The sequence below is a fragment of the Myotis lucifugus genome, unplaced genomic scaffold (genome assembly GCF_000147115.1).
Source record: "Myotis lucifugus unplaced genomic scaffold, Myoluc2.0 scaffold_61, whole genome shotgun sequence".
NCBI classification, from domain to species: Eukaryota; Metazoa; Chordata; class Mammalia; order Chiroptera; family Vespertilionidae; genus Myotis; species Myotis lucifugus.
The window spans coordinates 732,153-741,551 of record NW_005871109.1 but is presented as its reverse complement, the minus strand read 5'-3'; positions in this window follow the sequence as shown (position 1 = coordinate 741,551).

Below are 9,399 nucleotides of genomic sequence, written 5' to 3'. Positions count from 1 at the left end.
TCGTTGTTTCTCCCATTCTATCATAAGCACGTATGGTAAATAAAATTGCCACATCGAAAAAGATGTAGCGACACCCCTGTATATTACTCATCCCTTGTTAGTCCACGGTCTGGCTACCTCGGCATCCTTGGTTACCTAGTGGATGATTACATATTGGCACAATCCTGTGAAGTGTGAGCGCACCTGTCTCAGTCTCTTTTGAATAAGGCTTGTGTCAATATTGAGACAGAGGTGTAAGAGAGTTCCTTGTACACCCCGGAAGATTGGCACATGTCACACGCACGATCTTTATGAGGGAACTTTTCATAGATGACATGATGTGATGAAGTTTGCATTGAATATAATTACTAGACCAGAAGATATGTGGGTGGCAGGGGATGTTTAGTGAATTCGACAAAGGAAATAGGAATATGACCGGCAGCGCGAGAGGGAAGGGAAACACCGATTTGTTGTTCCACTTATGTATGCATTCATTGTTTGCTTCTTGTATGTGCCATGACTGGGGATCTAATCCTCAACCTTGACCTATTAGGACAACACTCTAACCAATTGAGCCACCCTGGCCAGGGCTTCGGTAAAACTTTTTTTAAAAGCATCTATGTACATCTAGATTACTTTGCCCCCCTATTTCTAGCTGAGATTCCCATGAAGTTCTTACTTGTTTCTAAAAAGTCTCCTGTATCCATAATCATATGCATATAAATATCCTTTCTACCATTCTGTGGAGGGGGGAGGGGAGGTATTATACCTACCCAGCTTTTAATCCTTCAGTTGTGCTCTAGATTCGATCTCCTCCCATCTTCTCAAAGGTCCCTGCTATTAAAGGTCCCTTCTCTAGTATCTTTCCTATCGTGCCAGATCTTTATCCTCAGCGTATAAACAAGAAACTTTCTTTTTTAAATTTGAAAACATTCACATGCACCCCCAAGCTTTTGCCTTCCTTCTTTCTCATCCATCAATATTTTTCTTGCCCTTCCATTCATTGTAGTTTCGCTTCTACTCATACCATTCTACTAATACTGCTCTCTGTAATCTATCTATTGCCTAATCCAATCTTAACTTTTCACCCTTTGATTACATACCCCTCTGAGACATGTGCCCTGCTGAACACCCTCAACCATTATCAAAGCGCTCCTCTTGGTTTCTGCACTAGCTAACATGGTTTTCATCTCCAGTTCTCCAGTGGGTTCTCTTTAGTCATCTTGGTCCTTTTCTCCTTCCCTCTTTCTTTTCAATGGCAACCTTTCAGAGTTACATCTTGAGTCAAATGGATAAGCCTCATCTACACAAACAATCTTCAAGAATCTAGTATTACTTTAGACTCCCAAATCTATCTCTCCACCAAGATTTCTTTCCTACTCTACTCTTCTAGTTACAAATAGAGATAATACCTGCCTTCACATACGGCCCCTGAAGCATCTCAAACTCAACAGGTACAGAACTAAACTCATTATAAATTAAGTTCAATGACATTATGACTGGCAATGTGAATCAAGAAGAATAAAAATATTAATTCATTTTTAGCTAATAATCTAAAGTCAAGAGAAACAAGAAAACAAAAAACTCTGGAGAAAAATATCTATTACAAATTATTTAATATAACCAAAAAAAGAAAACTTTAAAAGGACTTTTCCTTCTGGGAAGATGGAGTAGACATACTTTCCCTATTCCTCCTGTTAAGCAAAAAAACTCCTTGCTTGACCCTTATACAGTTGACCCTTGAACAACACAGGATTAAATTGCACAGGTCCACTTATACATGGAGTTTTTCAATAAATACTAGTATATTACTATAAATGTAGTTTCTCTTCCTTATAATTGTTAATAACATTTCTCTAGCTTACTTTATTGTAAGAATATAGTACATAATACATATAACACACAAAATATGTGTCAATCGACTGTTTAGGTTATCAATGAGGATTCCAGTCAACAGAAGATTATTAGTTAAGTTTTTGAAGAATCAAAAGTTATATGCAGAATTTCTACTGCATGGCATTGGTGCCACAACCTCTACGTTGTTCAAGGGTCAACTGCATGTAAAACAAACATAAGAAGAATCTGAGTGTTAGAGAGAATGCAGTCAGGCTAATGCTCTGGAACTCAAAGAACAATACCCTGGTAAGTTCCCCAGGTTTTCTTTTTACCTTAAAAATCCCCGAATTGTCCTAACAGTCCAGTGGTCGGCAAACCGCGGCTCGCGAACCACATGCGGCTCTTTGGCCCCATGGCATGGGCCATGAAGTTTCAATCGCACTATACGTGCGCCCCCGCACGTGGTATTTTGTGGAAGAGCCACACTCAAGGGGCCAGTTTGCCGACCACTGCAACCGGTTTGGCTCAGTGGATAGAGCGTCGGCCTGTGGACTCAAGGGTCCCAGGTTCGATTCCGGTCAAGGGCATGTACCTTGGTTGCGGGCACATCCCCAGTAGGGAGTGTACAGGAGGCAGCTGATTCATGTTTCTCTCTCATCATTGTTCTAACTCTTTATCCCTCTCCCTTCCTCTCTGTAAAAAAAAAAAATCAGTAAAACATATATTTTTTTAAAAATCCCCGAATTGGCCCTAGCTGGTTTGGCTCAGTGGATAGAGCGTTGGCCTGTGGACTGAAGGGTCCCAGGTTCGATTCCAGTCAAGGGCACATGCCCAGGTTGCAGGCTCAATCCCCAGTAGGGGGCGTGCAGGAGGCAGCCGATCAATGATTCTCTATCATCATTGATGTTTCTCTCTCTCTCTCTCCTGTCCCTTCCGCTCTGAAATCAATAAAAATAATATTTTTTTAAAAAATGCCAAAATGGAGCTAAAAAACGCCTGCGACCTGGAAATGCCAACAGGCACAAACAAAAAGAACTCCAGCCAAAGTGTGCTCTCCCTGGCCAAGGAACCAGGAAAAGGGCAGCCCAGAAAGATGGAAAACGTAGACAATAACCACTGTACTCCAGTAACACATTACAGAAAATAACTGTGGCTCCACCCACACCTCCACCAGCAAAGGCCCAGGAAGCCTAGAAAATTCCACACTCAAGGCTATAAAGAGGGACCCCCAATACTCCATTGGGATGGTGTCAGAAAAGCCCAAGGACTTTAACCCCCACTGGCCAGTAATGAACCTCTCTCACAACAGCATCCATGGAGATCATGTAGGGAGCCTGGACTTCTACCCCCAACCCAGCAGTAATAAGGAGTGTCCTCCCACCCCAGATTTCAATGGAGGCTGAGTGGGGAATCTGGACATAAACCTCCCCTGGCAGTAATGAGGCAGCACCTCCACCTCCCTTCTCTTGCCAGAGCATTATCAAAGAGTCAGTTAAAACAGATGGTTTGAGTAAGATCCAGAGCCTCAGAAGAAAATACGAAAATGTGCAAGTTCCAATAGAAAATCCAAGAACCAGGAAGATCTCAAACCGAATGACAAAAAAAAAACCCATGATGCATAGACACCAACATAGAGATGACAGAGATGTCAGAATCATCTGATGAAGACATCAGAGCAGTCTTGTAAAAATGTTTCAGCAATTACATGCACACTTGAAATAAATGAGGGGAAAAACTCAGCAAAAATATCAAAGTCTCAGCAAACAAATATGCTTATAAAGAAGCAAACTGGAACTTAAAACCAAAAAATAGAGCTCTGGCTGGTGTGGCTCAGTTGGTTGGGCATTGTCCCATGCACCCAGGGTTGCTGGTTTGATTCCCAATCAGGGTACATGCTCAGGTTACAGGCTTGAACCCCGTTGGGGGGCGTGCCAGAGGCAGCTGATTGATGTTATGCTTCAAATCTATGTTTCTCTCTTCTCCCTTCCTCTCGCTCTAAAAATCAATAAACTATTCTTTTTAAAAAACTGAAATAAGTGAAACAAAAAGCTCAGAGAATGATCTCAACAGCAGAATGGAAGGAAAGAAGAAATAATCAATGGACTGCAATATAAAACAACAAAAACTACCCAATCTATAAAAACAGAAACAGATTTAAAAAAAAAAAATGAACAGAGACTCAAGGCCCTGTGGGACTCTAACAAAAGATCTAACATTCATATTATCAGAGTACAGTAGGGCTGAAATAGTACTTGAAGACATAACAGCTAAAAAATTTCCCAGAGTTGGCAAGACAGAAACCTGCACATTCAAGAAGCTGAGCAAAACTAACAAGGAAAAAACCCAAAGAAATCCACACCAAGACACATCATAAACTTCTAAAAATTAAAGACAAAGAAAAAAATCTTGAAGGCAGACAGAAAAGAACACCTTACTTCTACAGGAAAAGCAATGAGAATGACAGCAGATTTCTTATTAGAAGCCATGGAGACCAGAAGTGGCATAATTTTTCAGGTGCTGAGCAAAAAGAACTATCAACCCAGAATCCTATACCCCACCCCACCCCAACAAATAGCCTTAAGGAATGGAGATAAAGGAAATATGAGAGAATTTGTCACCAGTGAATTTACTGCAGAAGAATGGCTAAAGAAGTTCTCTAAACAGAAAGAAAATAATAAAAGAAGAAACCCTGGGAGGGAAGGAAGAACAGCAAAAATATGGATAAATATGACGGGCTTTCCTTTTCTTCAATTGTCTAAAGTATGCTTGACAATTGAAGCAAAAATTATAATAATGTCTGATGTGGTTCTATACGTCTGTAGAGGAAATACTTAAAATAATTCTATTATAAACGGGAGAGTAAAGGAGCGTAACAGGAGGTAACAAATTCACACTTCACTCAAACTAGTAAAATGACAATACCAATAAACTGTGATAGTAGATAGAGATGGTAATAGTACTTGTGAGATTCTAGCTTTTTTGTGGGTGTTCTAGGTATAATATGCTAAAAACCCACAAGTACTATTGCCATCTCCATTATATTGGTGAGGAAATTAAGGCTCAGAGTTGCAAAAATATGTAGATAATAATAATTAGTGAATTTGAGACTCAACCCCATAGTCATCTGGCTCCAAACCCTGTTTGTTTGGGTTTTGTTTGTTTGTTTTTTACTGCATTTATAAAATAGTTCTTGGAATTAAAACTTCAAAAATGTGCACAGAGAAAAATATTTTCTGACTAATCTCTAACTGAAATTTAGCATTTTCTTCAATAAACTAGACTGCTTCCAATAGAAATCACAGATACTTCATATAACAGTGGTTTCGGATAATTCAAAATAGTATTTACATTCAACACAAGTTAAATAGGAAGACTTTTGTTTTTAGTATTTTGATAACTATTAAAGTAATTGGTCTCCTTTTATAATCCTATGTGTTTTATTTTATACATTTAAAAAGCAGTATTCTGAAATCCATAGGCTTCACCAAACTGCCAAAGAGTCCTATATACAAAAAATTTTTTTTAAAAACCCTGCATTTAGAACATTTTCCAAATTATCTTCTATAAGACACATTTTAATAGACCACAGCTTCCATTTGCCACTGGGAACTGGGAGAATGGCTCTGCTTTTGAGAAGACACCAGAGAAAGAAAACCTGCAACAATAAACCATGCCAAAAGCAAAACACAAGTTTTCAAAAATCAATACAAGAGTCTAGTCCTAAGATGACTTCAGAATCCATCCAAAAACACCAGGGACCCCCAATTTGTACCGAGTTAACTCATAGGTAATCCCCCCAAAAGGAGATAACTCAAACATCTAAAATAAAAACAAGAGTGGCGCCCTCTCTCCCCCCAGATCACACCTGCTGGAACCATCTTTCCAAGTGTACTTTCCTAAGCTCTAACGGCCCTTCATTTGTCTCAGTAACTTGTTTGTCTTTAATTTTTAGAAGTTTAATTATGATGTGCCTTGGTGTGGATTTCTTTGGGTTTTTTCCTTGTTAGTTTCTTCTAACTGCTCACTTTTACTATCTCTGTAACTTTCTAAATAAACTTTATATTATAATTTGAGTCCCTGGCTCTGAATTCTTTATTTGCTGAACTCAAGAACTGAGGTCCAACTTCACTGGTAACAATTGGTGACATTTTGCCACCAACATCGCAGGTAACACATCAGGCCCCTGAACACCTCAAAAGATTTTTCTCTCCTTAGAGAAGAAAAATTGTAAAGTAATTAGACCTATTTGATATGCTTAAATTACACAGAAAGCTTGGACAACTAAGAAATAATTAGGTTTGTATTTGTATGTATATGTTATTATTTAATGGATGTTCTAGAGATTATATTAAAAACCAAGGGTCTACAAAGACCTGATACAATACTCACTTGTGATTCTTGTTATCTTAAAATGTTATGTTATAGAAAAGCAAAGTTCTCTGTCAAGTGCATTATAAGATCTAAAACTATGTCATAAAAAAAAGAAAGAGAATTTATCCACCTTCCCCAACCTTCTACCTGTTACCCATGCCACCCCACTCACTTCCTCTAAAGCACACATTAGGCTCTATAAATCTAAAGATGCCCTTAAACCACGTTTTCAATAAATTTCTTTATTGGGAAATTAGCAACATTGTTCTAAGTGTACATTCACATTAAGGAACAAAGAATTCCTTTTCTCTCTCCCATTTAACCTCTCCAAAAATCAGAAGTACCCAAATAAAGGCAAAGCTTTGAGATAAACAACATTTTTTCTAATACTCTGATCATCCAAACTTGTAAATAAAATTCCTTTCATTCCTAAGGTAACCAAAAAGGTAGCACATTTTTAAATAAATAATTCTACCCCCCGCCACACACACACAAATCAACTCTTGATGAAAATGTTCAGTCCAAAAGTTATCCATTTATATTACAAATGAGTCAATTTTATGACCAAAAAATGTCAACAGTATAGCACAGATCGTGTGTCTAATATATGATATTCCAGATTTTCTTTTAATCCTTACTCATACCTACCTAAAACCACATTAGGTGAGTATTCATTTTGCATATCTACAAATAGTATTAAGAATTTTGTGCTGGGAAAAGTTAAAGGTATCACTTCTTCATACAGGAAATGTAAGGCAAAATTAATCATCAGTTCCTGTAACCACCAAGATGAAATCAGATACTGTGTTTTGGAGAAATCTTTAGAAACTGTATATTAACTTTAAAACAAATCACAATGCACACACTTATATACACACAGTCACACAAAACAGTTTGACTCACAAACTCAAATATGAACTTTTTACTGTAATTAGTATTGTACTCAAGTTTTATTTGTTGTTTGAATAGACTGAGAAAAAAAACAGTTTCCCACCCTGGAGGAAAACCCCTAAAGAATACACTTGTGTTGCGTCAACCAAGTCAAGATACCTTGAACACTAAGTGAGCTAAAAGTCTCCAGTCAATTCAGAGTATACTTGTGTTTACTATAGCTCAGGAAATGTTATGAAGAAAAAAATTAAGAGTATGTATACCTCCCTCCCAATTTAGGAAATAAAACATTAACAATATGATTCTGGGCCCTTATATGTCCCTCAACAATATATTCCACCTTCCCACCCCAAGAGGTAATCAATACCTAAATTTGGTGTTTGTCATTCTCAGGCATTTATACAACAGTGATATTTGTAGTATGGATACCTCAGTCTTCTTAGTTATATTTTAGAGAGAAAATGCCATTATTAATCTTTAGCCCCATACTAACCTTCATCAATCACCATAATTAACAATTTTCATAGAAACATATCAGGTCAGCAAGTATGTTGCTGATGAAACCTCACTTAGTCTTCCCTCTCTTCCCCCCTCCCCTATTCAGTGCTCCAGAATTTTATTCATGAAATGAGTATGTATCTCTTTTCAGTCTCCCTCTACTTAAGTGTTGACATTTTTGTTCCATTTTAACATTCATAATTCTGTAGTAAAAAGAAACTCTATTTTAAGAGTCAGGAAACCAACATAAATCCTAGCTTCACTGTTTACTTGCCATAGGACCTTGGGTAAATCACCTCTTCCCAAGCCTCCATTTCCTCATGTATAGAATGGAAATCGCGATGACATGACAATGTCATACGGCCTTCCAATCATAAAGGGTTGTTGCTGGTACAGAAGGAAGTCATGTACACAAAAGGTCCCTGAAAACTAGAGTACACACAAATGTAAATCATAAAAGTAAATGCTAGTTATTATAAAAATACTTTTTAAAAAGTTAAAATGTGCCCAAATTAGTTTTTTATAATTCATTTTTAACCTAATGGTTTTACTACGGAACTTAAAATTATTAACAATGTTGAAATAACACTTTACTCGGTCTGTTTATAATGAAAAAAATTCTAAGTAATTTGCTCTAAATTGTACACTGACTCAAGATTCTCACTTCTTTAGAAACTCTGTAAAGCCCTCCAAAAGAAATTATACATAAATCATGTTATTCAAGGTAATAAACACTATTGGACTGAATTGTTTTTTTCTCCTCTTCTTTGTTTTAAACAATTTCGAAAACTCTAAGGAATTACAGGATTTATTTAATGACTGTTGAGGGGATGAGTGCCCCACTCCCACCCGTACCCCATCAAAAGAGAAGAATACCACTTTGTCTTCCAGCTTGGGAAGAGGCATTATCTAGATGTGAAAAATATCTTGGCCCAAGTCAAAGTAAGGATAGTTCTCTTACCAGCCAAAGCAATGAAACCTTTATATGTTGTACAAAACGAAGTATAAAGACAGCCTTTTAAAAACCTTATTTAAAAAAAAGGTCAAATAAAATACAACAATCTAAATCATTTTTTAAAACACAAACTCATGTGCCATAGGACTTTAGAATCTGAAAGGACCTTAGATAAAATCTATTTCAGCTCCTTCATTTTATAGATGAAGAAACCAAAGTCAAGAGAACATAAACCCTTTACTAAATAGAGAAAATGTAGTAACTGGGGACTTTTACCCCTAAAGAAAATATTAGTATGATGCAAGCATTCTTTGAGGGCATTAAAAAACATTCTTTGCACAAAATGCAAACTGGAGACAGCAAATGTAACAATAAAGAAGGAAATTAAGAAACAAGGAAGGGAGAATAGAGAGGAGTTGAAGGAAGAGAAAGATATCCAACCCCAAAGGCTCAAAAATAACTAGTTATTAATCTGGTTTTAGTATCTCTACCCACAAGATATAAAGGGAACAATTATTACTTTTTCAGTGTTTAATTAAGTTATCAGATTTTACATTATCAGCAATAGGAAAAACATACATGCTCCTTCATAACATGATGTACTGGAGACTTTTCTTTTGTGCTATTTCTGCCAAAACTACACCATTTGATTCTAATGGGAAGAAAACATCAGATGGCCTAGCCACTGTGGCTCAGTGACTAGCCCAGTGATGGCGAACCTATGACACGCGTGTCAGAGGTGACACGCAAACCCATTTTTTTGGTTGATTTTTCTTTGTTAAATTGCATTTAAATATATAAAATAAATATCAAAAATATAAGTCTTTGTTTTACTATGGTTGCAAATATCAAAAAATTTCTATATGTGA